We start from the raw sequence: 12,502 nt of genomic DNA on the forward strand, positions 1-12,502 counted from the left end.
CTGGCTCCTGGCTTTGGAACAGCTCAACTAATGCAGTTGCAGCCATTTGGGAGTGAACCAGTGGGTGAAAGACCTCTCTCTCTCTCTCTCTCTGGCTCTACCTCTCTCTATAACTCTGTCTTTCAAATAAATAAAGTACATCTTGAAAAAAAAGAAAAAGAAGTGATGAATACTCCAACTTAATTCTTTTTCAAAATTGTTTTAGCTTTCTTGGTCCTTTACATTGACATACACATTTTAGAATTAAATTATCAATTTCATAAATAATGCCCACTAGCGTTTTGCTTGTATTTTCAATTACTTTATACTCCTATGTCAATTTGGCAAGAATTCCATGTTAAGAATATTGAGTCTTCAGATCCATGTACATTGTACAAAGAGACTTCAAAAATCTATAGAAATGGAACTAAAAAGTGAATTTATTTGGGGAGACAAAACATTTGGATTTCATGCATGGTTGTTTCATGATATGCGTTTCTCATGAACTTGTTGAAGATCCCTCATCTATTTCTCCATTTATTTAGATCTTTCATTTATCTCCGCAATGCTGGGTATTTATCAATGTAAAGACAGAACAAATTTTGTCATATGTATGCCCAAGTGTTTGCATTTTAACTTGTTTTTGAGATGAGATTGTTCTTCAATTCCTTCTCCCAGGTGTCTGTTGCCTTTGCATCCTGTGATGATACTGTCTGCTTCTCTCATGCCATGTTTGTGTGTCCGTCACTTGTCTGCATCTTAATCTAGAAAGAGCATCCCTTTAGGAACTTGGAGCAGATCTAAGGAAGCATGGGTGTGTGGTCAGCTTCTGGATCCAGTCAGAACCTTTTAGGTTGTGATGGGAAGATTCAGTCAGTTCACATTCGATGGCAGTATGGACAGAGTTGAGTTTAAGGTGCTATCGTTGCTAGTTTTCACGTGCTTTTTAACATTTTCTCCTTCTCACCTTGTTTTACCTGAAATATTTTGTAGTGTTCCTGTTTACTTCCTCAATTGGCTTTTGGGCTATACTTTTTTATTCTTTTCTTTGTGGTTGCTGTAGAGAGTAAAACGGATATTTTTATTTTTCCATAGCCTACTTGGACATAACATCCTACTTCACAGGAAATGTCAAACCAAAACAGTATAATTCTTTTTCCACCTGCCCAATCTCTGCTCTATGACTGCCATATACTTTACTTATACATGAGCTATAGACTCTACAATACAATGTTATTGTTCTTTGTTTTGAATAACCAGATATCTTTACCTAAGTTTCTTCTCCTTTTCCTCCCTCCTAGTAGGTGTGCAAAATTTCCCGTTTCTTGCTATTTCCTGTAGTTCGGAAATTTCCTTTTGCATTTCTTGCCTTTAGATACCCCTAGGTTTTTTGTTTTGTTTTGAAGTGTATTTATTTATTTGAAAAGGAAAGGAAGGAGAGAGAGAGAGGGAGAGAGAGAGAGATTGATTCACCCTCCAAATGCCCGTGACAGCCGGGAATGAGCCAGGCTGAACCAGGGAGCCCAGAACACAATCAATCTGGGTCTCCCACGTGAGTGTCAGAGATCCAAGGACTCGGGCCATCACCTGCTGCTTCCCAGGGTGCCCGATGGGAAGCAGAGGAGGAGCCAGGAGTCTGAGCCACACACTCCCTCTGGGGTGCAGGTGTCCAGCACGGCTCCAGCATGGCTCCAGCACTGTGCCACAGAGCCTCCCTTTCTGCGCTCCATCCCCAGGCTAAGCTTCTGTAGACCTTTTCACTTTGATTCTTTATGGTTGTTGGTTTGGTTCTGTTTGGTGTGGTTTGGTTTCAGGGGAGCGTGGGGTATAGAGTTCTGCATGGATGTTGTTCCCCATCACTTGAACATGTCATCCTTCTGCCTTCTGGGCTCAGTGCTTTCTTCTAGAGAGAGAGCCGCCACGTGCAAGTCTCTCCCCTCGCATGCGCTGTGTCTCTCCCGCTGGCTGTTTGAGAGCTTTGCTCCTTACTTCTGGATTCTAGCACTTTGCCTGTGACATGTCTGGATACCATTTTCTTGGTTCTTATCCAACTTGAGGGTCTTTGGAATCCTTGGGTCTGTCAATTGATGTGTTTCACCAAATTTGGGAGCAGTTTGGCGAATTCTTTTTCACAGATTCTTTTCCTCCATTCTCTCTTTTCCATCCCAGGAACTCTGATTACACATATGTTGGACATCTTCAGTTCATCCCACAGGTTACTGAATTTCTGTTCATTTGTTTTATAATATCTTACCATAAAATTTCCCGGATATTTTCTTTTTTATTTTTAAAATTTTTTAAGATTTAGTTATTTATTTGAAATCAGAGTTACACAGAGAGGAGAGGCAGAGAGAGGAGAGAGAGAGATAAAGAGAGAGAGAGAGGAGAGAGAAGAGAGAGAGAGGTCTTCCATCCACTGGTTCACTCTCTAATTGGCCACAATGGCTGGAGCTGCACTGATCCAAAACCAGGAGCCAGGATCTTCTTCCAGGTCTCCCACGTGGGTGCAGGGGCCCAAGGACTTGGGCCATCTTCCACTGCTTTCCCAGGCCCTAGCAGAGAGCTAGATCGGAAGTGGAGCAACCGGGACTCGAACCGGCGCCCATATGGGATACTGGCATTACAGGCAGCGGCTTTACACGCTATACCACAGCGCCGGCCCCCCAAATATTTTAAAAATGGAAGGAATTACATACTAAACAACTTTACTACCACCTCAAAGATGTTGTGATTAATACTACATTTTATCACACATCCTCCCATCAATCCATCTAATCCATCAACTCTAACAGTGAATTGTAGATGTCCCTGACACTGCACCATGCCTGCTATTACAAGGTATTCAGTCTATTTTTGAAGGTCAGATTTGCATATAGACTTTAAGTGTACCATTTAATGAGCTTTGACAAATTCAGCCTCTTGTAAACACAGAACTCTGCTAGATATAGAACATTATCATGACCCCCAAAATTTTCTTATGCCCCCTCTCAGTCAAGCCCCTCCCCTGCCCCCAACTCTGCCTGTTGTGTGATTACTGCTCATCAATGCTTCTACTGTTCAAGATACAATATTGAATAGTCAATGCAATGTACTCTTTTGGCAAGACTCTGTTTTTTGCTTACCTTAATGCTTCCTGAAAGCCATCCGTGATGTTACACCTAACAGAAGCTTATTCATATACCATTGCACGAAGACATCAGAGGTCATTTAGCCCATCTAATATTAATGGCCACCTGGGCTGTTTTCTATTTTGTGATATTATCAGTAAAACTGCTGTGAATCTTCTTGTATGAGTCTTTTTCAGTTGACATGTATTTCCTAAGCCTTGGGCAAAATAGCTAAGTGTGGAATTGTCCAGTCAGATAGAGCGAGTGTTTGCTTAATTTTATAAGGAATGTCCAAGTTGGTTACATCATTCTGTATTCCTACCAACAATGTAAAAGAGACCCGATGGTTCTGTAGGCTTTCTAACATAAACTGCTGTCGGTATTGTGAGGTTCAGCCACAATGTTGGATACATTTGAACATGTCATGGCTTTAATTTTCATTTTCCTGGTGACCGATGATGTTTGAGCATTTTCCGTGTGCTAATTGGCCAATTGGGGACCTCCTATTGTGAAATGTCTGCTTCAATCTTTTGCTTATTTTAAAAACTTGGGATGCAAAGTGTAATTATTTCTCTTCAAAATCTCAATTTCATGGGAAAATTTTCCATCCATGTCATGTGTGTATTTCTTTAACTCGTGAATTTATTTCTCATTGCCTCTGAATGGTCCCATGATTAATCTTTTGAATTCTGTTTCAGGCATTTCATCAATCTCTTCAGCTTCATGTTCTAATATTGAAGTGTTGTTGTGTTCCTTTGAGGGGAGGTCATGTTGTCTTCCTTATTCTTGTTTCTTGAATTGTTGCAATTATTTTTAGGTATTTGTGGAAATATGTGTTGATTTTTTCTTCTGATGGCTTTTATCTTTGAACTAGCCTCTGTGGCTTAGTGGGGTGCTCTTTCAGTGAATACCCAGAGGTGTGTGCTGGGTGTGGGTGGGGAGCTCTGGTCAGTGCTCCAGGGTGGGGCAAGAATCTAGGTTTTTATGCAAGTTGGGTCTGATAGACCTCCTCCATTGCCATCAGAAAGGAGTGTATGATCCCCTCTGTTGGCGTCATCACACTCTCACATCCTCTCTTCCAAGGTGACCAGTGCCAGGGTTAGCCCACAGTGGGTGCAATACTCACTCACGCTGCCACATGAGTGGCACAAAGGATCCGTGTAGTCCTCAGTGTGACCACGGATCCCACTGCAATGACCCAACTCAGGCATCCAGGGAGCTCTGAGCACCTGGAGCCACTCACAGTGATTGCCCAGAGACCCAGCCACACCCTGCGCCCTCTCGTGTGGTCACAGAGTTCTCACAATCCTAGCACACAAGACTCTCACAGTCATGGTGTGCAGAGGATCCTCTCCACCCCACTAGCCTGTCCCATCCATAGAGAGGCTGACACATTCCCCGAGCCAGCTGCCTATGGGTGCTCTGCCTAGGTGGTTTGAACCCTGAATCCTGTGATATGTTGAGAGGCTAGGAGAACCTCACAGTCCTACATGGGTGCCCAGCCCACTGTCAGTCCTCCCAGCCATACTCAAATTCAGTGGAAAATGAAGATTTTCCCCTCTGGTAAAAACCCTGGTTCACACGTGTGCACAAGAGCCACTGGCCACAGCCCCTACTCGTTTCACTGAGGGGCCTTCTGCCTGCTGGTGCCAGGAGCATACTAGAGCCTCTGCAGCCCATGCTGACGTCAGAATGGCTCCTCTCCCTGCCATTGCTGAATGCATGTACCCGAGCTGCTGCCACCACGGCTACTGTCAAGATGGTGTCTTGTCCCCACCAGTTGCTGGACATGCACACAAGAGCTGCCATGGCTGCTACTTATGTCCAAAATGGCATCTGCTATTTCTCAGCTGGTTGCTGGACACCACTGTGGGGGGATAGGGAGAGAGAAATGTGCCTCTTTTTTCCACAGGGTTAGCAAGTACCCTGTCCCTCTTAGGGCTCCAAGCTGGACTCGAAGAGAGTGTAGTCCACCAGGCCCTCCTGCTGGCTCTGTCACCAGTGGCACGGGCCACTGCAGGCTGATCTCACCTTGCTTCTCAAAGCTGGTGCTTTCTCTGGCTCTTGGCTGCAGGGGTCAGGTGTTGTGTCTGTGCTCGTTGCTGTACGTCCATACCTTCCACACAGATCCTCAGAGTCCCTCTTCCATCTGTGGAATATACTCTGCGGCTTTCTGCTTAACTCCTATCTGAGAGTACATTTCCTCCACTTTTACACCTAGCCTGGAGTAATATGTCCTTCCCTTATTCCACCATCTTGGAATCCAACTTTTAGAGAGCACTAATTCCAGTCTTCTCAAACTATTCAAGGCAATTGAAAGGGAGGGAACCCTCCCAAACTCCTTCTACGAGGCCAGCAACACCTTAATTCCTAAACCAGAAAAAGGATGCAACAGAGAAAGAGAGCTATATACCTACATCCCTGATGAACATAAATGCAAAAATCCTCAACAAAATACCAGCTTATCAAATCCAACAAAACATCAGCAAGATATTCACCCAGATCAAGTAGGATTAATCCATGATATGCCGGGATGGTTCAATAATCTCAAAACAATAAATATAAGCATTGCATTAACAAACTTAATAACAAAAACCATTATAATTTCAATAGAAGCAGAGAAAACATTTGGTGAAATATAACATCCTTTCATGATGAAACCCTTAAGCAAATTGGGTATAGAAGGAACATTCTTCAACACAATCGAGGCGATTTATGACAAACCCACTGCCAACATCTGATTGAATGGGGAAAACTTGGAAGTGTTCCCACTAAGATTCTGAACCAGATACGGGTGTCCACTCTCACCATTGCCATTCAATATAGTCATGGAACATTTAGCCAAAGCCATTAGGCAAGAAAAAGAGATCGAAGGAAAACATATTGGAAAGGAGGAAGTCAAACAATCCCTATTTGCAGATGACATCATTCTTTATATAGGGAAACCAAAAGACTCCACTAAGAGACTATTGGAAATCATAAAAGAGTTTGGTAAAGTGGCAGAATATAAACTTAACACTTTTGTATACATAGACAATGCCATGGCTGAGAAGAACTTCTAAGAGCAAGCCCATTAGCATTAGGTACAAAAAAAAAAAAATCCAATACCTTGGAATAAATCTAATCATGGAGGTCAAAGATGAATATTACAAAACATTAAAGAAAGAAGTTAGAAGAAAACACACAAAAAAATCCAATACCTTGTAACAAATTTAATTATGGAGGTCTACAATGAAGATTACAAAACATTAAAGAAAGAAGTTAGGAAAAGACACAAAAAAATGGAAAAATCTTCCATGTTCATGGATTGGAAGAATTAATATCAAAATGTCCATATTACTGAAAGCAATTTACAGATTCAATGTGATCCCAATCAAAATACCAACAACATTCTTCTAAGATCTAGAAAAAATGATGCTAAATTTTATATGGAAACATAAGAGACCCTAAATAGCTACAGCAATCTTATACAACAAATCCAGAGGAATCACAATACCAGATTGCAAGACATACTACAAGGCAGTTATAATCAAAACAGCCTGATACTGGGAAAAATAGACATGTAGACCACTGGCATGGAAAAGAAACTCCAGAAATCAATCCACACATCTATAACCAAACTTCTCTTTGACAAAGGAGCTAAAATCAATCCCTGGAGCAAGGACAGTCTCTTCAACAAATGGTGCTGGGAAAACTGGATCTCCACATGCAGAAGTATGAAACAAGACCCCCTACCTTATACCTTACACAAAAACCCACTCAAAATAGTTCAAGGACCTAAACTTACAACCTGATACTATCAAATTACTAACGGAGAAAATTGGGGAAACTCTGCAAGACATTGGCATAGGCAAAGAATTCTTGGGAAAGACCCCAGAAGCATTGGCAATCAAAGCCAAAATTGACAAATGGGATTACATCAAGCTAAAAGGCTTCTGCTCTGCAAAAGAAACCCTCAGCAAAGTGAAGAAGCAACTGACAGAATAGGAGTAAATGTTTGCAAACTATGCAACTGATAAAGGATTAATACCCTGAATCTATAAGGAGCTCAAGAAACTCAACAACAACAGCAAAATTCCAGTTGAGAAATGGGCAAAGGACTTGAACAGGCATTTTTCAAAAGTGGAAATTCAAATGGCCAACAGACACATGAAAAGATGCTCAAGATCACTAGCCATCAGGGAAATGCAAATCAAAACCACAATGAGGTTTCACCTCACCCCAGTTAGAATGTCTCTCATACAGAAATCATCAAACAGCAATACCCTAATCCCCTCTTGTTGGGAATGTAAACTGGTGCAACCATTGTGGAAGACAGTGTGGAGATACCTCAGAAAGCTGAAAATAGATGTACCATTTGACCCAGACATCCCACTCCTGGGAATTTACTCAAAGGAAATGAAATCAGCATATGAATGAGTTATCTGTAACCCCATGATCATTGCAGTTGAATTCATAATAGCTAGGATGTGGAATCTACCCAGGTGTCCACCAACTGTTTATTGAATGAAGAAATTATGGTATATATACACTATAGAGTACTACTCAACAGTAATTTAAAAAATGAAATCCTGTCTTTTGCAACAAAAAGGATGCAACTGAGAACCATTCTACTTAGTGAAATATGACAGTCCCAAAAGATAAATATAGTATTTTCCCTTATCTGTGGCAACTAATAGTGTACCAAAAAATGTAATACATAAGAGTGAAATTGACATTTTGAGGTTTAATGATTATTTATAGCCCTTGTCTCTGTTGTTGAGGAATAGTGTTTTGTTCTTCATACTATCTGTTAAACTCTTTACTTAGTGTAGGGATAATCTTATGATTATAAAGTAAGCTAAAAATAGGCCTTTGTAAAAGTTAAGAGTAGGAATGGGAGAGGGAGGAGGAAGGGTGGGAGCATAAGCAGGAGGGAGGGTAAGGTGGGTATGTTCCTAAATCTGTATATATGAAATACATGAAATTTGTATACCTTAATTAAAATTTAAAAAAAGTATTAGGTTATATGCATCCCTTTTATATTTTAAATGCCAGTCCTTTGTGAAATATATTTTGAGACTCTTTTCACCAAATCTATGACCTGCTTATTCACTTTCTTACTGATGTCTTATGAAAAGAGAAGATTTTAATTTTTATGACCTCCAATTTATCATTTTTTTCTTCTATAGTTATTTCTGTTGTGACCCATTTATGAAACCTTACCTTTTTCAAGTCAGGCTTTCCTTCATGGTCTTGATGGCTTTAGATTTTGTGTTTAAGTCTACAGTTCTTTGTATGTTGATTTGTGTGTGTGTGGTGTGGAACTCTTTTTTCCCATATCACTACCCAGTTGTTCCAATGTCATTTGCTAACAAGATTGTCTTTCTCCACTGAAAATCTTGACATATTAGTCTGGAGTCAATTGATGTATAAACAGCGGTTGTACATTTTTCTAAAAACTTTCTTTACTATCTCTTCTTCATACTGAATACTGTCTATTGATCTATTGTCACACTTTCTGGCCCTCCATTCTGTGGTCTCCAGTTTACTGTTAACCCCATCTGGTTAACATCTGGTTCATTACATATTTTATAATGTCCAGTTTTATAATTTCCATTTGCTTCTTTTCTAGTTTCCATGTCTCTACTGAAATTCTCCCATTCCATCTCTTTTCTCATTATATCTGTCTGCTCTTTTAAGTCCTTGAGCATATTTTATAATAGCTATTTTAAAGTCCTTTCATTGACTGCAATACCTGTGCCATCTAAGGGGTCCTAGTAACTACCAATTTCTTGATTACCTGTCACATGTGTCTGCTTTGCATGTCTGATAATGGGATATTGTATGCTGGATGCTATGAATGATACCTTGTAAGGAGTGTGGATTATGTCATTTTCCTTTAAGGACCATGAGTTTTTCCATCACTGACACTGAAAGCATGGTGAGTGCTCATAATCCATTAGGCTTTTGTTCATTTGTTGTTAAGGCTGGTCTAGTTTAGTCTCATCATTCACCATAAGACATGGCCCTCAATCTAAGGTAGTTATTCTCAACTGAGGACAATTCCCCTACCCCAGCTCCTCCTTGGGACATTTTGCAATGTCTAGGGACATTTTGGGTTGTCATAAATGGAGTGGACGCTATTGGGGTCTGGTGGGTAGAAGCTGCTAAGCATCCTACGATGCACAGGACGCCCCTGCTCCCCAACAAAGGATTCTCTGTTCAACATGCTTGTAGCCATGAGGTTGAGAAACCCTGCTCTGGGCTATAGTCCTGCTCCAGACTACAGCATGGTCTTCACTCCCACTACATGGCTTTCATGTATTAAGGGCACCCTACCCAACCAAGGGGCATCCCATCTGGACCTCCCAGCCCTTGAGAAAGCCCGGTATTCCCATGTAGCACCAGCTCTCTGCTGGTCCTCACCAAGTCTTGCTCTGTTCTTCAAAGCCCAAGCTTCAGCCAAGGACACACAGTTTTTCTTTCTGCCACTTTCCTCTCCAATGCCCTCTCTGCACAAATGCCAGCTCTTCAGCTGCCCAGGCTGCAAACTCTACTCAGCTCAACCAAAGTCCCTGGACCCTGTTCGCATTTCCCTCCCTGTGCTCCTCTCTGAAAAGTGCTCCCGGACAGAAAGCTCAGGAAACAACCATCTCCTGTGAGTGTGGCCCTTATCTCAGGGGCCATGGTTCTGCGCTGTCCTTGGTCCAGTGCCTAGAAACGGTTGCTCATTCCTCTTATCCATTTCTAGTTTGCTGATGGTCAGCAAGCAAGTAAGCTACTCAGGGAGTTTTTATAAACACAGCTTCCCTAAGCCCCATAATGAGATCCTGACTCATTGGTCTGGGCTGAGACCTCAGAATTCCTTTTAGAAATCCTTGGGCTATGCTGATTCAGTACCTGGTTTGGGGCTCACCACTCTCAGCACCACCCGGACTGCAATGGGGTGGGAAAAGTGTCTTTCCTTTCCCTGGGACCCCAGATGCCTGCCCTGGGACTATGTAACAGATCTGCGACAGATTTGTGGCAACACATGGTAGCAACAGAACCGAGAGAAGAGCCGCCTGCAAAGAAAGCCCCTAACCCTTCATACCCTAGGCTTCCCTGGCAGGAACAGAGTCTAGAGCTGCACCTGCTGGCCATTAATTTCTTCCTGGATGAGGCCTCTGGACTTCCCAGGAAAGCACCTTGCTGCAGCCATCAAGTCTTCCCTGAGGGCTCCCGAGACCCAGTTCTGGAATAGAAGAGACAGTCATAGGTTCACCGTTTGCTCACTTCACACTTAATGGTAATTGATGAGTTTTAATCATTCTGCTACATAGGGAAAATGTGACTGGGAGTCATTTCAATAAGGAAATACATCTATTTTTATACCTTGACCCTCATCTCAGCAGCATCCTCTCCAAATTATCTCTTCTGAAGCCTCATTAAGTGTTCAGACAGTAGAAGCTGTCAGGATTCCTTCTCTCCCTACCTCAAACAGACACCTCCAAGAGCTGGGTCCCCTATGATTCTTCAGTTCTATCCAGGGTGGCTTCCTAGGACCCAATAGCAGGACACATTTGCGGAATTCTCCCAACAGGTGAATTTCCTACAAGTGTATAAGATGGAGCCAGTCCAGGATTTTACAAAAATATTTTACTCCCCTGCTCATAGACCGTCATTTTTCCTTTGGTCATCTATCCATTTATGTATTGACCCAGGCACACATCCACAAAACAGGCAACATTCATGCTGACACTATGGTATGCCCTGTGCCTGGCTTTATGAATGTAGAGATTCTTGACTACCGAGATTCTTCACCTACCGACTCCTTCTGTTGATGTTTATTGAACACCTGTTATGTGCCAGGTACCCTGCTTAGCACCAGCAGCCCAGTGGTGAAGAAGACAGGGGAGGTTTCTGTTCTCGGCATTCATGGTTTCTCTGCCTGGGAGATTGTTGTCTGTTCACATTCTTGTATGTATGAATTTATGTAATCGTGTGCTTACATCCATTTCAATTTGTGGATATTTATTTTTTTCCTTTGAGTTATAATCCCTTGCTCCTTTATTTTGTGGCTCTGTTTATTCCAGATTTGGCCACGGGGAGCTGTTTCGGTCATTTTTTCTGTCCCCTCGGCATACTTCCGGCATTGTGGTTGTTTTTGTTTGTTTTCATACCTCCTTACTTTCTGGCACTCCAAAATGCTGCAGGCCAGGGCCTTTGGGCTTTGTTCTAAGTGCAGTGAGGAGTCATTGGGTCTGTCTGTCTGTCTGTCTCTCAGTGAGCAACTCTCAGAGACCTGCTTAAACTTCCTTACCCAGGCACCTTCGTCTCTGCTCTGACCTCAGGATGCTGTGGTGCCCAGCACAGAGGGGGCCACAGGGCAGCCCTTCCTCTGTCTCCCCCATGGGAAAGTGCATTGTTGTCTTCAGTTCTTCATCTTTCACTCTGCCCATGCCCTTTGCCTGGCGAAGGTGCAGCTCCTCCCACCACGGGAGTGCAGGAGACTTAAACCTTGACATTGGGGTCAGCCATGCAACTCCTTTTGGCCGATAAGATGAGGTACAGTGATGGGGTGCCAGTCTCAAGCCTAGGTCTTGGGTCTTGTGAGTTGTCTTGCTCTTTAGAGTTCACAGCATCCCCCGGAGAAGAACAAGCTCCAGTCATCTCATCCTGCAGCTCACAGCGCCCTCCAACCCAGCACAGAGCCCCGGCTGAACCGTGAGTTTCGTAAACACGGTTGCATGTCCTGGAGGATTTCCGGTTGTACACAACTCAGATGCTTGTCTCACCAGCATCTGACTGTTCTTCAAGGCTCAGCCCAGCGCCACCTCCTCCTGCAAGCCTTCTCTTGTGTCTGGAAACCCTATTCATCTCCTTTCTAATTGTCGTTGTGCTTTGTAAACACCTTGAGATCTACTCTATGAGACAGAAATAACAGCAGGAAGAGTACTGGTAGTATTTTTTAAAATATTTATTTATTTATTTGAAAGTCAGAGTTACACAGAGAGAGAAAGAGAGGCAGAGAGAGAGAGAGAGAGAGAGAGAGGTCTTCTATCTGCTTGTTCACTCCCCAGATGGCCGCAACAGCCAGAGCTGTGCCGATCTGAAGCCAGGAGCCAGGAGTTTCTTCTGGGTCTCCCATGTGTGTGCAGAAGCCCAAGGACTTGGGCCATCTTCCACTGCTTTCCCAGGCCATAGCAGAGAGCTGGATGAGAAGTAGAGCAGCCAGGTCTTGAACTGGTGCCCATATGGGCGGGTGGTCACTTAACCTGCTAGGCCACAGCACTGGCCCCAGTACTAGTAGTATTAAGTTATAAGCACGAGCTTGGCACTGGGTATCTACACACATCTGCTCATTTACACCTCACCATGATCCTATGAGGTCAGTGCCATTATTGTCTTGTTTTTACAGGTGAGGAAGCAGACACAATTAAGTGAAGAAGTTA

This window comes from Oryctolagus cuniculus, chromosome 18 (assembly GCF_051225735.1).
Source record: "Oryctolagus cuniculus isolate XC-2025 breed Fujian yellow rabbit chromosome 18, ASM5122573v1, whole genome shotgun sequence".
Taxonomy (NCBI): Eukaryota; Metazoa; Chordata; class Mammalia; order Lagomorpha; family Leporidae; genus Oryctolagus; species Oryctolagus cuniculus.